Here is a 20243-nt window from a genome sequence, read left to right on the forward strand (position 1 = left end):
CCTAAAAGAGAGAGAGAGAAGATCTCCCTCTCAACTAAATCTAAATCATTGAAAAGTAAAATATGCGAGCTCTCTTTGAATGGGTGCATTCCCACACTTTATAACCTCTGGTCTATGCTGTCTGTACTTGGATATGGGCCAAAAAGGGCTTCAGAATTCGCTGGGGGCGTATTCTGTAAATTCTGATACGTGGCCTCTGTCACGCGTCCGCGTGGGTCACGCGGTCGCGTCATTTGGAGCTTTTCCTTGTCACGCGGTCGCGTCAGTCATGCGACCACGTCATGTGCGTTCTGCTTAAGGCGTGCGGTCGCGTCAGTCATGCGGCCGCGTCGCTGCTGATTCGTGCTTGGCACGCGATCGTGTCATCCATGCGATCGCGTGGATACCAATTTCCTTAAAACTCCATTTTGCTTTCTCCTTCTATTTTTGTATGTTTCCTTTTCCGTCCTTTAGGTCATTCTGCCTTAGAAAATCTGAAACTACTCAACACACTAATCACGGCATCGAATGTAAATAAAGCTAATTAAATTAATTGATTTTAAAGCTTAGGAAACATGTTTTTGACAATATGACATAATAAGGAAGGGAAAGTAAAACCATGAAATTAATGTGAATAAGTAGGTGAAGAGTTGAATAAATCACTCTAATTAAGCACAAAAGAACTCATGAAATATGGGTTTATCAACCTCCCCACACTTAAACACTAGCATGTCCTCATGCTAAATCCAAGGTAAATAATTAAGGCTAAAGTAATGGAATGTTATGAAATGCAACCTATGCTAAATGCATCTACCTAAATGAATGATGCATCATACAACTCTAAATTATTCACTTATATTATAAGCTTACATGTAGTCAAGTTATTTCACATTCTCAAGGAGATATATATATATATATATATATATATATATATATATATATATATATATATATATATATATATATAGCTAACCCTCAAATAATAAAGCATGTTTTTGCAAATGAGATGAGAAAAAAAACTTGCAAGACAATCAGAGATAAATGTTAATGAGATTTTGAACCCTCACTAGATTTTATGTTTTCTCTCTAATCACTCAGTGTTTATTGGGTTAATTACTCTATTTTTCTTTTTATTCTTCCTTTCTATAACTTTGTTTTTCGTCTAACCAATCAATAATTATAGAACATAGTCATACCAAAACTCATGAGGTCTTTAATTAAGGTTGTAATGGGGTCAAGGCAAAGGGTAAGGATATATGTATAAGGCTAAGTGAGCTAATAAGTGAATCCTTAATTAGACTAAGATCTCACCTAACATACATACTTAGTAAAACAATGCTTCTTTACCTATTCTCCCTATTTTCTTGCTTTTGATGTCACATGCTCATGTTTCAATTCTTGTTTTTATCCATGTGCATTGCTTTTTATTTTGCATTGGGGAGTTCTTTTTGTATCCCTTTATTTACATGCTTGAAAACTAACTTTTTTTTTTTGAATACACATGGTAATTTTTATTAATTTGAATTTTCATGAGCCTGCTTCCCAAAATTTTGAGTTGCTTTATTCTTTTTAATTTTTCTACCTTTTGTCTTTATCAACTATGTTCTCAATAAGTTTCCCACATTTTACTCTATTTATAATTTTCTATCTTAAGCTAACCAAAGATTCACTTGGGATTTTCTTTTGTTTTTCTGCTTAAGGCTAGTAATTTGGCTAAAATAGAATAAGGGGTTTTAAAAAGCTCAAAGGGGGCTAACAAAGGTGATGTAAAAGGTAGGCTAATTTTGGGGTAAGTGAGCTAAGATCAAATGATGGCCTCAATCATTATTTTGAGATGTACCTAAATTCTATAATCGGACATATAGACTAAAACAAAGTAAAGAACATCAGAATAAGAAAGAAGGTTGGAACACACAGAAATAAAAATCATGGTTTGAATGTAACCATACAGTTAAGCTCAAAACTCACAGGCTATGTGTTCTCTAGCTGAAAAATCATTTATCACTTATGTATGTCATGCATGTTTAGTTAAAAATTCTCATTATTCTCTTAAAAAGTAATTTAGGGTAGCCTTTGAAGTTTTAATGTTTCTCCTTGATGAAATGTTGTCAGTTTAACTACATCATATAATGCTATATATACAAGGTTTTATGGATCTAAATCTATTATGTTCAAGTTCCTAGCTTACTCTTTTTTATATTTGTCAATTTAAACTAAGCTATCTTATGTAAAAAGGGTAAACTATACTAATTGATCCACTAATAAGTTAGAATTGCAAACTAAACTAAATAACTAAAATGAACTAAATGCAAAATGCAGAAAATAGAGTAAAATACATAAAAGCAATGTATAAGTACTCAGAAAATAACAGTAAAAGAAATTTATTATGTAAATAGAGGGGGCAGTGGCGGAGGGAGGTGTTAGGGTTAGTGAGAGAAGAAGAGGATAGGGGAAGGGAAGGGGGTGGTTGTTGCTGGCTGAAGGGGGTGGGTGGCGGAGAGGGAGGGCGCGGCTGGATGGCCGGCGGTGGCTGGGCAGTGCTCGCAGAGGTGGCTTTGGTGGAGAGGGGAGGAGAAAGGAAGAAGGAAGAAGAAAGGAGGGGAGGGGGCTTCGGTGGTGGCATCCGGCGCGGCGGCGGCATCTGGGTGGTGGCGCGGTGGCGGCTGGGTGGTGGTTGGAGGGAGAGGAGGCAGAGAGGGAGATGAGGGTTGGGGGTGGGGGGGCTGTGCGACTGATAGGGTTCGCGGGCTGGGGGTTATATTTTTGAATCCACGCGGCCGCGTCGGGCACGCGGTCGCGTTGTTGGGGTGAAAATGGGGGGGGGGGGACGCGATCGCGTGGGTCGCACGATCGCATGAGAGGGGGGAAAGATGGGTGACGCGATCGCGTGGGTCGCGCGATCGTGTCGCTGGAACTCGTGCTAAACGCACGACTCCAGCGTCGTTTCTGCGCAACTCTCTGTCTCCTTTTGGGGTGATATGCAATCCATGCGACGCGATCGCGTCGCTCACGCGGTCGCGTGGGATTGGTATTGGGTAAGTGACGCGATCGCATGGGGCATGCGATCGCGTGGGCTAATTTGTGCGAAATGCACAAGAGCCGCACGATTCCAGCCCAACTTTCTGTACGTTGGATCCTTACGCCGATATATATATCACGCGGCCGCGTGGGTGACGCGGTCGCATGGGAGGTGTTTTTCGCGATAGGATGCGATCGCATGGGGCATATAAAAAAAGGAAAAAAAAGGAAAAAAAGATAGCGTTATTAGGTATTCTCCTCGGGATAGCGTCATTTAAAAACGATGGTCAGCACAACATATAAAAAAAAGGAAAAAAAACCAGAAAAAAGGGGGAGAGCCTACCGAAGATGAGGCCATTACGGGTCGCCTTTAGGTGTCCTCCTCAGGAAAGCGTCATTTAAAGAACGAGGGTCAGCACAACGTATAAAAAAAACCGAAAAAAAAAAGCCGGAGGAGCCTGCCAAAGATGAGGCCATTACGGCTCGCCTATAGGTGTCCTCCTGGGGATAGAGTCATTTAAATAACGAGGGTCAGCACAACGTATAAAAAAAAAAAAAACAAAAAAAAAAAAAAAGAAAACAAAAAAACAAAAAAAATCGGGAAAAAAAACCGGAGGAGCCTGCCGAAGATAAGGCCATTACGGCTTGCCTTTAGGTGTCCTCCTCGGGATAGCATCATTTAAAGAATGAGGGTCAGCACAACGTAAATGACTAAAAAAAACAGAAAAAAAAAACAGAGGAGCCTGCCGAAGATAAGGCCATTACTGCTCGCCTTTAGGTGTCCTCCTCGGGATAGCGTCGTTTAAAGAACGAGGGTCAGCACAACGTAAAAAAAAAACAAAAAAAAAAATCGGGAAAAAAAAACGGAGGAACCTGCTGAAGATGAGGCCATTACGGCTTGCCTTTAGGTGTCCTCCTCGGGATAGCGTCATTTAAAGAACGTGAGTGAGCACAACGTAAAAAAAAAAAAGGAAAAAAACCAGAAAAAAATGGAGGAGCCTGCCGAAGATGAGGCCATTACGGCTCGCCTTTAGGTGTCCTCCACATGATAGCATCATTTAAAGAACGAGGGTCAGCACAACTTAAAAAAAAAGGAAAAAAAAACAGAAAAATACCGGAGGAGCCTGCCGAAGATGTGGCCATTACGGTTCGCCTTTATGTGTCCTCCTCAGGGCAGCGTCATTTAAAGAACGAGGGTCAGCACAACAAAAAAAAACTTGAAAAAACACCAGAGTAGCCTGCCGAAGATGAGGCTATTACGGCTTTCCTTTAGGTGTCCTCCTCGGGTTAGCGTCATTTAAAGAACGAGGGTCAGCACAACGTAAAAAAAAAAACGGAGGAGCCTGCCGAAGATGAGGTCATTATGGCTCGCCTTTAGGTGTCCTCCTCCAGATAGCATCATTTAAAGAACGAGGGTCAGCACAACGTAAAAAAAAATAAAAAAAAGGCCGGAAAAAAAAACAGGAGGAACCTGCCGCATGAGGCCATTACGGCTCACCTTTAGGTGTCCTCCTCGCGATAGCGTCATTTAAAAATGAGTGTCAGCACAACGTATAAAAAAAAAAGAAAAAAAAAACCAGAAAAATAAAAAAAACAGGGGAGCCTGCCGAAGATGAGGCCATTACGGCTCACCTTTAGGTGTCCTCCTTAGGATAGCGTCATTTAAAGAACGAGGGTCAGCACAACGTATAAAAAACAATTGAAAAAAAAAAGGTGGAGCCTACCGAAGATGAGTCCATTATGGCTCGCCTTTAGGTGTCCTTCTCGGGATAGCATCTTTTAAATAACGAGGGTAAGTACAACGTAGAAAAAAAACAAAAAATAAAAAACAAAACAAAAAATACTAGGAAAAAAACCGGAAAAAAAAACCGGAGGACCCTGCCGAAGATGAGGCCATTACAGCTCATGTTTAGGTGAACTCCTCGGGATAGCGTCATTTAAGGAACGAGGGTCAGCACATCGTAAAAAAAAAATAAAAAAAGACCCAAAAAAAAAACAAGAGGAACCTGCTGAAGATGAGGCTATTACGGATCACCTTTAGGTGTTCTCCTCGGGATTGCGTCATTTAAAAACGATGGTCAGCACAACGTATAAAAAAAAGGAAAAAAAAAACCAGAAAAAAAGGGTGGGAGCCTGCCGAAGATGAGGCCATTACGGCTCGCCTTTAGGTGTCCTCCTCAGGATAGCGTCATTTAAAGAACGAGGGTCAGCACAATGTAACAAAAAACAAAAAAAAATCTAAAAAAAACAAAAAAACAAAAAAACAAAAAAACCGGAGGAGCCTGCCAAAGATGAGGCCATTACGGCTCGCATTTAGGTGTCCTCCTCAGGATAGCGTCATTTAAAGAACGAGGGTCAGCACAACGTAAAAAAAAAACTGGAGTAGCCTGCTAAACATGAGGCTATTACGGCTTGCCTTTAGGTGTCCTCCTCGGGATAGCGTCATTTAAAGAACGATGGTCAGCACAACGTAAAAAAAAAACGGAGGAGCCTGCCGAAGATGAGGCTATTATGGCTCGCCTTTAGGTGTCCTCCTCATCATAGCATCATTTAAAGAACGAGGGTCAGCACAACGTAAAAAAAAAAGGGAAAAAAACAGAAAAAAAAACGGAGGAGCCTGCCGAAGATGTGGCCATTACGGCTCGCCTTTAGGTGTCCTCCTCAGGATAGCATCATTTAAAGAACGAGGGTCACCACAACGAAAAAAAAACAGAAAAAAAAAACCGGAGTAGCCTGCTGAAGATGAGGCTATTACGACTTTCCTTTAGGTGTCCTCCTCGGGATAGCGTCAATTAAAGAACGAGGGTCAGCACAACGTAAAAAAAAAGGGAAAAAAAATAGAAAAACACCGGAGGAGCCTGTCGAAGATGAGGCTATTACGGCTCGCCTTTAGGTGTCCACCTCGGTATAGCGTCATTTAAGGAACGAGGGTCAGCACAATGTAAAAAAAAAAAACTGGGGGCGGAGGCGCCTGCCGAAGATGAGGCCATTACGGCTCGCCTTTAGGTGTCCTCCTTGGGATAGCGTCATTTAAAGAACGAGGGTCAGCACAACGCAACAAAAAAGGGGAAAAAAAACCGGAGGAACCTGCCGAAGATGAGGCCATTACGGCTCGCCTTTAGGTGTCTTCCTCGGGATAGCGTCATTTAAGGAACGAGGGTCAGCACAACGTAAAAAAAAAAAGGGGGGCGGAGGAACCTACCGAAGATGAGGCAATTACGGCTCGCCTTTATGTGTCCTCCTCGCGATAGCGTCATTTAAAGAACGAGGGTCAGCACAACGTATAAAAAAAATGGGAAAAAAATCGGAGGAGCCTGCCGCTGATGAGGCTATTATGGCTCGCCTTTAGGTGTCCTGCTTGGGATAGCGTCATTTAAAGAACGAGGGTCAGCACAACGTATAAAAAAAACCGGAAAAAAAACCGGAGGAACCTGCCGAAGATGAGGCCATTACGGCTCGGCTTTAGGTGTCCTCCTCGGGATAGCGTCATTTAAAGAAAAAGGGTGAGCACAACTAAAAAAAAAAAAGAAAAAACTGGAAAAATAAAAAAAAAAACGGAGGAGCCTGCCGAAGATGAGGCCATTACGGCTCGCCTTTAGGTGTCCTCCTCATGAAAGCGTCATTTAAAGAACGAGGGTCAACACAACGTAAAAAAAAGGAAAAAAAAAATAGAAAAAACCGGAGGAGCCTGTCGAAGAAGAGGCCATTACGGCTCGCCTTTAGGTATCCTCCTCGGGATAGCGTCATTTAAAGAACGAGGGTCAGCACAACGTATAAAAAAAATGGGAAAAAAAAACCGGAGGAGCCTGCCGAAGATGAGGCCATTACGGCTCGCCTTTAGGTGTCCTCCTTGGGATAGCGTCATTTAAAGAACGAGGGTCAGCACAACGTAAAAAAAAAAAAAAACACTGGAAAAAAAAAATCAGAGGAACCTGCCAAAGATGAGGCCATTACGGCTCGTCTTTAGGTGTCCTCCTCGGGATAGCGTCATTTAAAGAACGAGGGTCAGCACAACGTATAACAAAAATCCGGAAAAAAATCGGAGGAACCTGCCGAAGATGAGGCTATTACGGCTCGCCTTTAGGTGTCCTCCTCATGATAGCGTCATTTAAAGAACGAGGGTCAGCACAATGTAAAAAAAAAGGGAAAAAATAGAAAAAAACCGGAGGAGCCTGTCGAAGATGTGGCCATTACGGCTCGCCTTTAGGTGTCTACCTCGGGATAGCGTCATTTAAGGAACGAGGGTCAGCACAATGTAAAAAAAAAAAAAAACCGGGGGCGGAGGCGCCTGCCGAAGATGACGCCATTACGGCTCGCCTTTAGGTGTCCTCCTTGGGATAGCGTCATTTAAAGAACGAGGGTCAGGACAACGCAAAAAAAAAAAAGGGGAAAAAAAACAGGAGGAACCTGCCGAAGATGAGGCCATTATGGCTCGCCTTTAGGTGTCCTCCTCGGGATAGCTGATGGGATATTTTCGCGAAGAAGAAACGAATTTCTCCGGAAACACCCAAAACTAACCGGCAAGTGCACCGGGTCGCATCAAGTAATAAAACTCACGGGAGTGAGGTCGATCCCATAGGAATTGATGGATCAAGCAACTTTAGTGGATGATTAGTTTAGTCAAGCTAACATTTGAGTAATAATTGATGCAGCAGAAAGTAAATTTGCAGGAATTATAAAGTGCAGAAAGTAAATTGCATTGAAACTTAAAGAGCAAGAAATGCAAATTGCAAGAATCTTAAATTGCAAGAAATGTAAATTGCATTAAATGTAAAGGGGAGTGGGTGCTGGAAATTAAGGAGAGCAATAGATCAAAGCTTAGAGAAGATTAAACTTGCAAGAAAAGTAAATCAGATCATGAACAGAAATGTAAAATGCAGAGCACTTGCAGGAGAATTAAATTGCTTGAAAATAAATTGAATTCACTGAGAACAGAAAGCAATGAGAACCAAAGATCAAAATCAAACTCAATGTAAATTCAATTGTAAACTTGCAGCAAAGGAACTTGTAGTAGAGGAGAAATTAAAATTGCAGAAGAAGAAGAACAAGAGAAATCTTAGACCGAGAGGGAAACAGAATTCCTTCTCCCCTCAATCCAAGATTCAAATTCAAAGAAAGAAAATCAAAGAGAGAGCTCTGTATTCCTAATGCTCCCTAGTGGAGCTCGCCTCCTATTCTCTCTATTCGGGCCTCTTTTTCTAAAATGAGAATGATGCCTTATATAGGCATTTTTACAAAATGAAAATGAAATTCAAAACAAATTACAATTAAAATGAAATTTCTATTCTAACTATCTCTTGTGCCTTTGAGTGATGATAATGGGCCCTTGCTCTTGATGGAATTGGGTTGATAGAGGCCTTGGTTGATTGCTCTTGGAGTTGGAGAGAGAACCGAATTGAACCAGGTTGGAATCATGAAAGCTTGAGTAAAAGTTGGAGTAAAAGTTAGGGTCTAACTTTTGCTCCAACTTTTCACATCAGCACCCTTGTGTTGCTGATACCAACGTTGGGGCAAAAGTTAGGGGTCTAACTTTTGCTCCAACGTTGGCCCCCTTGTGTGCATGTATGGGGTGCTACTTTGTCCTCTTGTCAACGTTGCCAATTTCTTGCCAAATATAGACTATTATATATGGTTGGAAAGCTCTGAATGTCAGCTTTCTAACCCAATTGGAATCACCTCAATTGGACATCTACAACTCAAGTTATGCTCATTTGAAGAGGACAAGGTTGCTGGCTTTGGTGTGCAGCGTTTGAGGCGACGTTTGCCTCAAACGTGGTCGAAAACGCCAGTTCTGGAGGCTCAAACATATTGTCCACCCCATACTATTATACATTTTTGGAAAGTCCTGGATGTCTACTTTCCAATGCCGTTGGGAACACATCATTTGGAGCTCTACAGCTCGAGTTATACTCCGTTGAAGGTGCAGAGGTCAGTTGGCCTTACTGCAGGTTGCCACCGTGTTCGTTTATGCTCATTGCGGGGCAGTTTTCTCCCTCAATTTTAGTGTCCACCATGCAGTGCCATATATTCTTGGAAAGCTCTCGATTCCTACTTTCCATTGCTTTTTGAATCACCTCATTTGGAGCTCTGTAGCTCAAGTTATTCTTGTTGGAAGTATACCCCTTGCACACTCATGGCGCCAACGTTAGCCAAAAAGTTAGGGGCTAACGTTGGCGCAAACTTTTGCTCTCCCTTTGTGTTTTTCATGTGCCAACGTTAGCCCAAGAGTTAGAGGCTAACGTTGGCGCAAACTTTTGGAGCCCAGGGAGTAACTTTCATGTGCCAACGTTAGCCCAAAAGTTAGGGGCTAACGTTGGGGCTAACTTTTCACCCAAAAGTTTGTGCAAAAGTTTGAGGCTAACTTTTGGTCCAACTTTTTGCTTCCTGGTTCATTTTCACTTATTCCATTGTCCTCTCTTTACTCCTAGCCATTCCTTCTTGCTTCAACCTTTCTCCATGCTTTCTTCACCTATCATTAATCAACCAAACACATCAAAGCTATGCTCAAAATCATGAGATATTCATTCTTTCATAATATGTGACAATTATAGCATAAAATCTCATGAAATAGCATGAATTCATACATGGTTGATTAAATCAAAGGAAACATGAAAATCTACCCAATTGGCTTGCTTATGGCTCAAGAAAGTGCATAAAATCTATTGAAAACAAATGAAAAAGCATAGAAAAACATAACATGTTGGCATGTCATCACAACACCAAACTTAAACCTTGCTTGTCCCCAAGCAAGAAAAGAATCATGCAATAAAGATTGACAATCCAAGGCAAGAAGAATAGCAACTCAATGTTCATGGTAAGCTAGTTTTCTAAGCATGCTACAATCACAAAAGAAATGTAAATGATTGATGCTTCCATCTAGCTCAATTTATGAAATCTTTTTCTTATATTTCTTCCTTGAAACAAGCTTTTGATTTTCTTATATGCTTCTCCTTTTGGGTGCTTTGCCCCATGAGTTGATAACAAAGCTACGACTTCTAAATGCTTTGTTTTCAAGTATTACCACTTGATACATAAGCACCACAAGCATTTGATTAGAGGACTTCATTAAGCTCATTTTTCTTTTCTTTTCTTGACTCTCTAATCATTGATGCTCAGAGCCTTGAGCTTTGAGGGAGTGCTTTTGCACTTTGAGCCTAACCTTGACTTCTAAGTGTTTTGTTTTCAAGCATTTGGCTTGATATATAAACACCACAAGTACTTAACAAATAAATTGCCATTGGTACTCATAGCCTTCAGCTTTCTCATTCTTTCCCTTTTACTTTTCTTGCTTTAATTGTATTTGCTTCTTCAAGGTTTTCATGATTTTCAAAAGATTTCACAAAATGTACTAGATGAAAACTTTAATTAAATAAAATCTAATGCAATTGAGCAACAATTAATCATACTAGCTTTCCAATACTTGTATGCACATGCTAAACTTTTCTTTAGTTCCTTGTTTGTTTATGATCATGATGCTTTACTGCTTTTGAATTCACAAAACTCAAGTTGGTAATCACAATGGCACAGCACCATGTTGCAATTTAGAAATCAACCTATGCCTTTTCATACACACATGCATACAGAGAAGGTAAAGACAATCATGCAGTTTATAGTGCTTGAAATAAATGAGAGGAAAAGGAACTTTACAACCTTGTAGTTCATCTTCTCTATTGTTGTCATTTTCCTCTCATTCTCTTCCTTCCCATACCAAACTCAAAATGGTTGCTCATCCTCAAGCAACTATTAGAACCGTGGCTATGGGGCTAAGACGGATCATGAATGTCTTACACAAGGAATGTTAGTAGTACATATGTTTCAAGCAAGCAAAATTAAAGATAATAATCAAGGCACAAGAGACAGAGACATTGTGATTGCATAGATAAGAAGGTGTGCACAATACTTTGCATAAAGAATAAGTGGCACACCAAACTTAGTGTGACACTTTCACTTGGAATCAATGCAAGTATCCAGTAAAGATTTGAAGCAAATTGTGTTGCATAGCAACACCAAACTTAGAATGCAATCCTATGTCCATTTATTTGAATTAAAACCAAGCAAATGAAACTGTTCTTTATTAAATACAATCACTAAGCCAAGAATCTGTCATTAATAAAGCTCTCTTGGTGATGTATTAATAAACATAGCAAATAAGCAAACTAAAATGAAAGCATTAAAAACAAAGAATTAACTAAAGAAAACAGAATAACAAAATATCAAACCAAAAGAAAATTAACACTGCAAAGACAATATGGTTATGCAGACAAGTGGTGTTGCTGAATGATTTGCATAGAAAAATAGGTGGCACACCAAACTTAGAATCTTGGTGTGTCACTTTCATTTTTGATTTGATGCAATCATCCAAAAAGATTGAAAAACAATTTGTTGCAAGGCAACACCAAACTTAGAATGTAACCATATGCCAATTTATTGAATTTAAACAAAACAAAGAACGAAAACAAAGCAAAGAAGAGAAATTATACCTACGGTTGACATGTTGTTCACTTTCTTCCTCTTCTTCCAGTTTGTTAAGAGGAATGACTTCAAGAGAGGAGAAGATTCAGCTATTGCCCCCTGTCTTGGTTTCCTCTTAGCAAGCTTTCTGTTGTACATGGCTTGATTGAGCTTGCTTGCTATTGGTCCAGGGGTTGGATTGCTTGTGGTTGACCTCCTCTTGAATGTTGTCCTTGGTAGTTTGGTCACAATCCTCTTCTTGGTGCTTTTGTTAATTGCCTTCACTTCTTTGAATCCAAGTCTTGGTGGTTGTGTGATTGTTGGAGTCTTCTTTTCATCAAGAGTCTCTTGTATTGGTGGTTCCATGAACTCCTCCTTTATGTACTTCTCTACCTCACTTGAGTTTGGAATGACTTCTTCACTTTCTTGCTCCTCCACTTCCTCTTTTACACTCAACATTTGTTTTAATAGCTCTTTTATGGAGGAGGTTTGTTGATCTTCCCAAGCTTTCTTCATCTCCTCTTCATACCTTTCAATCATGGATTCAAATGTTGAGGCGTTTTGGTCCAAGGAAGTTTGTGAGAGTTGTGAGTCTTCATGTTCTCTTGTCATCTCAAGTGCAGTTTCAGGTTCAACCACCTCATTCTTTATTGAAAGTTCACTTGATGCAGTAGCCTCCTCATCTTGTTTTTCCACTTCCTCACTCATAAATTGGTCTTCATCTTCACTGTTTGATGGTTCTAAGTTCTCCCTTGATTTCTCTGAGGACTCATTCATCTTCTTGAATACGAATTCTTTCCAAGATGGGGATTTTGTGTATCTTTCCACTAGTTTTCTCTGTATTTCAATGGCTTCAAGGTATTCCTCATCTGTTAATTCAAGAGATGAAGGTTGAGAGTAATTTTGGTGACGTGAATGTGTTGTGGTGAAGTTGTGTTGAGGGGTGTGGAATGAGTTGTGTGATTGATGGGATGACTGGTATGGACTTTGGAGGAAACTTTGTGTTGAGGCATAATTAAGTGATGAAGAACTTTTAAATGAGAGACTGGGACGTGAGGGTGGATGCTCTTTCATTCTTTGGTGATACTCCCATCTACCATGAGGATAATAATTTGAATTATTTTGTAGTGGTGGTTGGTATCCCATATGATTTTCTTTCTCATCTTGTGGTTCTGAAGCATGGCTCCATGAATTGGAGAGCCCAGAATTTGAAGTTTCTTGGTGATATTCCCATCCATCATTAGAGATTGGTGATGGTGGGTGATATCCCATAGAATTTGTTTGATCATAAGATGAGTTGAACTCCATTTGAGTTTTGTAAAACACACAACCAAGGAAAATTGAAATTACTCATATCAGAGATGAGAATTTCTTAGTGAGGAAAAAACTCAAACACCTTGGTTTCACTTTGAAACAGAAAACAAAAATAAAGAAAATGCTTGATCTAGACTTCTCACCCACTTAATCATTGTTGATCTAATCAATCCCCGGCAACGGCTCCAAAAACTTGATGGGATATTTTCGTGAAGAAGAAACGAATTTCTCCGAAAACACCCAAAACTAACCGGCAAGTGCACCGGGTCGCATCAAGTAATAAAACTCACGGGAGTGAGGTCGATCCCACAGGGATTGATGGATCAAGCAACTTTAGTGGATGATTAGTTTAGTCAAGCTAACATTTGAGTAATAATTGATGCAGCAGAAAGTAAATTTGCAGGAATTATAAAGTGCAGAAAGTAAATTGCATTGAAACTTAAAGAGCAAGAAATGCAAATTGTAAGAATCTTAAATTGCAAGAAATGTAAATTGCATTAAATGTAAAGGGGAGTGGGTGCTGGAAATTAAAGAGAGCAATAGATCAAAGCTTAGAGAAGATTAAACTTGCAAGAAAAGTAAATCAGATCATGAACAGAAATGTAAAATGCAGAGCACTTGCAGGAGAATTAAATTGCTTGAAAATAAATTGAATTCACTGAGAACAGAAAGCAATGAGAACCAAAGATCAAAATCAAACTCAATGTAAATTCAATTGTAAACTTGCAGCAAAGGAACTTGTAGTAGAGGAGAAATTAAAATTGCAGAAGAAGAAGAACAAGAGAAATCTTAGACCGAGAGGGAAACAGAATTCCTTTTCCCCTCAATCCAAGATTCAAATTCAAAGAAAGAAAATCAAAGAGAGAGCTCTGTATTCCTAATGCTCCCTAGTGGAGCTCGCCTCCTATTCTCTCTATTCGGGCCTCTTTTTCTAAAATGAGAATGATGCCTTATATAGGCATTTTTACAAAATGAAAATGAAATTCAAAACAAATTACAATTAAAATGAAATTTCTATTCTAACTATCTCTTGTGCCTTTAAGTGATGATAATGGGCCCTTGCTCTTGATGGAATTGGGTTGATAGAGACCTTGGTTGATTGCTCTTGGAGTTGGAGAGAGAACCGAGTTGAACCGGGTTGGAATCATGAAAGCTTGAGTAAAAGTTGGAGTAAAAGTTAGGGTCTAACTTTTGCTCCAACTTTTCACATCAGCACCCTTGTTTTGCTGATACCAACGTTGGGGCAAAAGTTAGGGGTCTAACTTTTGCTCCAACGTTGGCCCCCTTGTGTGCATGTATGGGGTGCTACTTTGTCCTCTTGTCAATGTTGCCAATTTTATGCCAACTATAGACTATTATATATGGTTGGAAAGCTCTGTATGTCAGCTTTCTAACCCAATTGGAATCCCCTCAATTGGACATCTACAACTCAAGTTATGTTCATTTGAAGAGGACAAGGTTGCTGGCTTTGGTGTGCCGCGTTTGAGGCGACGTTTGCCTCAAACGTGGTCGAAAACGCCAGTTCTGGAGGCTCAAACATATTGTCCACCCATACTATTATACATTGTTGGAAAGCCCTGGATGTCTACTTTCCAATGCCGTTGGGAGCACATCATTTGGAGCTCTACAGCTCGAGTTATACTCCGTTGAAGGTGCAGAGGTCAGTTGGCCTTACTGCAGGTTGCCACCATGTTCGTTTATGCTCATTGCGGGGCAGTTTTCTCCCTCAATTTTAGTGTCCACCATGCAGTGCCATATATGCTTGGAAAGCTCTCGATTCCTACTTTCCATTGCTTTTTGAATCACCTCATTTGGAGCTCTGTAGCTCAAGTTATTCTTGTTGGAAGTATACCCCTTGCACACTCATGGCGCCAACGTTAGCCAAAAAGTTAGGGGCTAACGTTGGCGCAAACTTTTGCTCTCCCTTTGTGTTTTTCATGTGCCAACGTTAGCCCAAAAGTAAGAGGCTAACGTTGGCGCAAACTTTTGGTGCCCAGGGAGTAACTTTCATGTGCCAACGTTAGCCCAAAAGTTAGGGGCTAACGTTGGGGCTAACTTTTCACCCAAAAGTTTGTGCAAAAGTTTGAGGCTAACTTTTGGTCCAACTTTTTGCTTCCTGGTTCATTTTCACTTATTCCATTGTCCTCTCTTTACTCCTAGCCATTCCTTCTTGCTTCAACCTTTCTCCATGCTTTCTTCACCTATCATTAATCAACCAAACACATCAAAGCTATGCTCAAAATCATGAGATATTCATTCTTTCATAATATGTGATAATTATAGCATAAAATCTCATGAAATAGCATGAATTCATACATGGTTGATTAAATCAAAGGAAACATGAAAATCTACCCAATTGGCTTGCTTATGGCTCAAGAAAGTGCATAAAATCTATTGAAAACAAATGAAAAAGCATAGAAAAACATGACATGTTGGCATGTCATCAATAGCGTCATTTAAGGAACAAGGGTCAGCACAACGTAAAAAAAGAAAAAGGGGGCGGAGGAACCTACCGAAGATGAGGCAATTACGGCTCGCCTTTATGTGTCCTCCTCGCGATAGCGTCATTTAAAGAACGAGGGTCAGCACAACGTATAAAAAAAATGGGAAAAAAATCGGAGGAGCCTGCCGAAGACGAGGCTATTATGGCTCGCCTTTAGGTGTCCTGCTTGGGATAGCATCATTTAAAGAACGAGGGTCAGCACAACGTAAAAAAAAAAAAAACACTGGAAAAAAATCGGAGGAACCTGCCAAAGATGAGGCCATTACGACTCGTCTTTGGGTGTCCTCCTCGGGATAGCGTCATTTAAAGAACGAGGGTCAGCACAACGTATAAAAAAAAACCGGAGGAACCTGCCGAAGATGAGGCCATTACGGCTCGTCTTTAGGTGTCCTCCTCCGGATAGCGTCATTTAAAGAACAAGGGTGAGCACAACTAAAAAAAAAAGAAAAAACTGGAAAAATAAAAAAAAACGGAGGAGCCTGCCGAAGATGAGGCCATTACGGCTCGCCTTTAGGTGTCCTCCTCATGAAAGCGTCATTTAAAGAACGAGGGTCAGCACAACGTAAAAAAAAGGAAAAAAAAAACAGAAAAAACCGGAGGAGCCTGTCGAAGATGAGGCCATTACGGCTAGCCTTTAGGTGTCCTCCTCGGGATAGCGTCATTTAAGGAACAAGGGTCAGCACAATGTATAAAAAAAAAAAAAAAAAACCGGGGGCGGAGGCGCCTGTCGAAGATGAGGCCATTACGGCTCGCCATTAGGTATCCTCCTCGGGATAGCGTCATTTAAAGAACGAGGGTCAGCACAACGTATAAAAAAAATGGGCAAAAAAACCGGAGGAGTCTACCGAAGATGAGGGGTGTCCTCCTTGGGATAGCGTCATTTAAAGAACGAGGGTCAGCACAACTTAAAAAAAAAAAAAAACACTGGAAAAAAAATCAGAGGAACCTGCCAAAGATGAGGCCATTACGGCTCGTCTTTAGGTGTCCTCCTCGGGATAGCGTCATTTAAAGAACGAGGGTCAGCACAACGTATAACAAAAAACCGGAAAAAAACCGGAGGAACCTGCAGAAGATGAGGCCATTACGGCTAGCCTTTAGGTGTCCTCCTCGGGATAGCGTCATTTAAGAAACGAGGGTCAGCACAACGTATAAAAAAAATGGAAAAAAAAAACCGGAGGAGCCGGCAGAAGATGAGGCCATTATGGCTTGCCTTTAGGTGTCCTCCTTGGGATAGCGTCATTTAAAGAACGAGTGTCAGCACAACGTAAAAAAAAAAAACATCGGAAAAAAAAACAGAGGAACCTGCCAAAGATGAGGCCATTACGGCTCGTCTTTCGGTGTCCTCCTCGGGATAGCGTCATTTAAAGAATGAGGGTCAGCACAACGTATAACAAAAAACCGGAAAAAAAAATCGGAGGAGCCTGCCGAAGATGAGGCCATTATGGCTCGCCTTTAGGTGTCCTCCTCGGGATAGCGTCATTTAAAGAACGAGGGTCAGCACAACGTATAACAAAAAACCGGAAAAAAAACCGGAGGAACCTGCCGAAGATGAGGCCATTACGGCTCGCCTTTAGGTGTCCTCCTCGGGATAGCGTCATTTAAAGAACACAACTAAAAAAAAAAAAAGAAAAAACTGGAAAAATAAAACAAACGGAGGAGCCTGCCGAAGATGAGGCCATTACTGCTCGTCTTTCGGTGTCCTCCTCGGGATAGCGTCATTTAAAGAATGAGGGTCAGCACAACGTATAACAAAAAACCGGAAAAAAAAAATCGGAGGAGCCTGCCGAAGATGAGGCCATTATGGCTTGCCTTTAGGTGTCCTCCTCGGGATAGCGGCTTTTAAGGAACGAGGGTCAGCACAATGTAAAAAAAAAAAAAAAAACCGGGGGCGGAGGCGCCTGCCGAAGATGAGGCCATTACGGCTCGCCTTTAGTTATCCTCCTCGGGATAGCGTCATTTAAAGAACGAGGGTCAGCACAACTTATAAGAAAAAACGGGGAAATCAAACAGGAGGAGCCTGCCGAAGATGAGGCCATTATGGCTCGCCTTTAGGTGTCCTCCTTGGGATAGCGTCATTTAAAGAACGAGGGTCAGCACAACGTAAAAAAAAAAAAAAAAAAAAAAAAAAAAAAAAAAAAAAAAAAAAAAAAAAAAAAAAAAACGGAAAAAAAAACCGGAAAAAAAAACCGGAGGAGCCTGCCGAAGATGAGGCCATTACGGCTCGTCTTTAGGTGTCCTCCTCGGGATAGCGTCATTTAAAGAACAAGGGTGAGCACAACTAAAAATAAAAAATAATAAAACCGGAAAAATAAAAAAAAAACGGAGGAGCCTTTAGGTGTCCTCCTCATGAAAGCGTCATTTAAAGAACGAGGGTCAGCACAACGTAAAAAAAAAAAAACTGGAGTAGCCTACCAAAGATGAGGCTATTACGGCTTGCCTTTAGGTGTCCTCCTCGGGATAGCGTCATTTAAAGAACGAGGGTCAGCACAACATAAAAAAAAATGGAGGAGCGTGCCGAAGATGAGGCCATTACGGCTCGCCTTTAGGTGTCCCCCTCGGGATAGCATCATTTAAAGAACGAGGGTCGGCACAACGTAAATAAATAAAAAAAACAGAAAAAAAACGGAGGAGCCTGCCGAAGATGAGGCCATTACGGCTCGCCTTTAGGTGTCCTCCTCGGGATAGCGTCATTTAAAGAACGAGGGTCAGCACAACGTATAAAAAATTGGGAAAAAAAACCGGAGGAGCCTGCCGAAGATGAGGCCATTATGGCTCGCCTTTAGGTGTCCTCCTTGGGATAGCGTCATTTAAAGAACGAGGGTCAGCACAACGTAAAAAAAAAAAAACACTGGAAAAAAAAATCAGAGGAACCTGCCAAAGATGAGGCCATTACGGCTCGTCTTTAGGTGTCCTCCTCGGGATAACGTCATTTAAAGAACGAGGGATAGCACAACGTCTAACAAAAAACCGGAAAAAAAACCAGAGGAACCTGCCGAAGATGAGGCCATTACGGCTCGCCTTTAGGTGTCCTCCTTGGGATAGCGTCATTTAAAGAACGAGTGTCAGCACAACGTAAAAAAAAAAAAACATTGGAAAAAAAACAGAGGAACCTGCCAAAGATGAGGCCATTACGGCTCGTCTTTCGGTGTCCTCCTCGGGATAGCGTCATTTAAAGAATGAGGGTCAGCACAACGTATAACAAAAAACCGGAAAAAAAAATCGGAGGAGCCTGCCGAAGATGAGGCCATTATGGCTCGCCTTTAGGTGTCCTCCTCGGGATAGCGTCATTTAAAGAACGAGGGTCAGCACAACGTATAACAAAAAACCGGAAAAAAACCGGAGGAACCTACCGAAGATGAGGCCATTACGGCTCGCCTTTAGGTGTCCTCCTCGGGATAGCGTCATTTAAAGAACAAGGGTGAGCACAACTAAAAAAAAAAAAAAGAAAAAACTGGAAAAATAAAACAAACGGAGGAGCCTGCCGAAGATGAGGCCATTACTGCTCGCCTTTAGGTGTCCTCCTCATGATAGCGTCATCAAAAGAACGAGGGTCAGCACAACGTAAAAAAAAAGGGAAAAAAATAGAAAAAAACCGGAGGAGCCTGTCGAAGATGAGGCCATTACGGCTCGCCTTTAGGTGTCCTCCTCGGGATAGCGTCATTTAAGGAACGAGGGTCAGCACAATGTTAAAAAAAAAAAAAAAATTGGGGGCGGAGGCGCCTGCCGAAGATGAGGCCATTACGGCTCGCCTTTAGGTATCCTCCTTGGGAAAGCGTCATTTAAAGAACGAGGGTCAGCCCAACGTATAAAAAAAATGGGAAAAAAAACCGGAGGAGCCGGCAGAAGATGAGGCCATTATGGCTCGCCTTTAGGTGTCCTCCTTGGGATAGCGTCATTTAAAGAACGAGGGTCAGCACAATGTAAAAAAAAGAAACATTGGAAAAAAAAATCAGAGGAACCTGCCAAAGAGGAGGCCGTTACGGCTCGTCTTTAGGTGTCCTCCTCGGGATAGCGTCATTTAAAGAACGAGGGTCAGCACAACGTATAACAAAAAACCGGAAAAAAATCGGAGGAACCTGCAGAAGATGAGGCCATTACGGCTAGCCTTTAGGTGTCCTCCTCGGGATAGCGTCATTTAAGAAACGAGGGTCAGCACAACGTATAAAAAAAATGGAAAAAAAAAACCGGAGGAGCCGGCAGAAGATGAGGCCATTATGGCTTGCCTTTAGGTGTCCTCCTTGGGATAGCGTCATTTAAAGAACGAGTGTCAGCACAACGTAAAAAAAAAAAAAACATTGGAAAAAAAAAACAGAGGAACCTGCCAAAGATGAGGCCATTACGGCTCGTCTTTCGGTGTCCTCCTCGGGATAGCGTCATTTAAAGAATGAGGGTCAGCACAACGTATAACAAAAAACCGAAAAAAAAATCGGAGGAGCCTGCCGAAGATGAGGCCATTATGGCTCGCCTTTAGGTGTCCTCCTCGGGATAGCGTCTTTTAAGGAACGAGGGTCAGCACAATGTAAAAAAAAAAAAAAAACCAGGGGCGGAGGCGCCTGTCGAAGATGAGGCCATTACGGCTCGCCTTTAGTTATCCTCCTCGGGATAGCGTCATTTAAAGAACGAGGGTCAGCACAACGTATAAGAAAAAACGGGGAAATCAAACAGGAGGAGCCTGCCGAAGATGAGGCCATTATGGCTCGCCTTTAGGTGTCCTCCTTGGGATAGCGTCATTTAAAGAACGAGGGTCAGCACAACGTAAAAAAAAAAAAAAAAAAAAAAAAAAAAAAAAAAAAACGGAAAAAAAAACCGGAAAAAAAAAACCGGAGGAGCCTGCCGAAGATGAGGCCATTACGGCTCGTCTTTAGGTGTCCTCTCGGGATAGCGTCATTTAAAGAACAAGGGTGAGCACAACTAAAAATAAAAAATAATAAAACCGGAAAAATAAAAAAAAAATAGAGGAGCCTTAGGTGTCCTCTCA

The sequence above is a fragment of the Arachis hypogaea genome, chromosome 20, assembly GCF_003086295.3.
Source record: "Arachis hypogaea cultivar Tifrunner chromosome 20, arahy.Tifrunner.gnm2.J5K5, whole genome shotgun sequence".
NCBI lineage: Eukaryota > Viridiplantae > Streptophyta > Magnoliopsida > Fabales > Fabaceae > Arachis > Arachis hypogaea.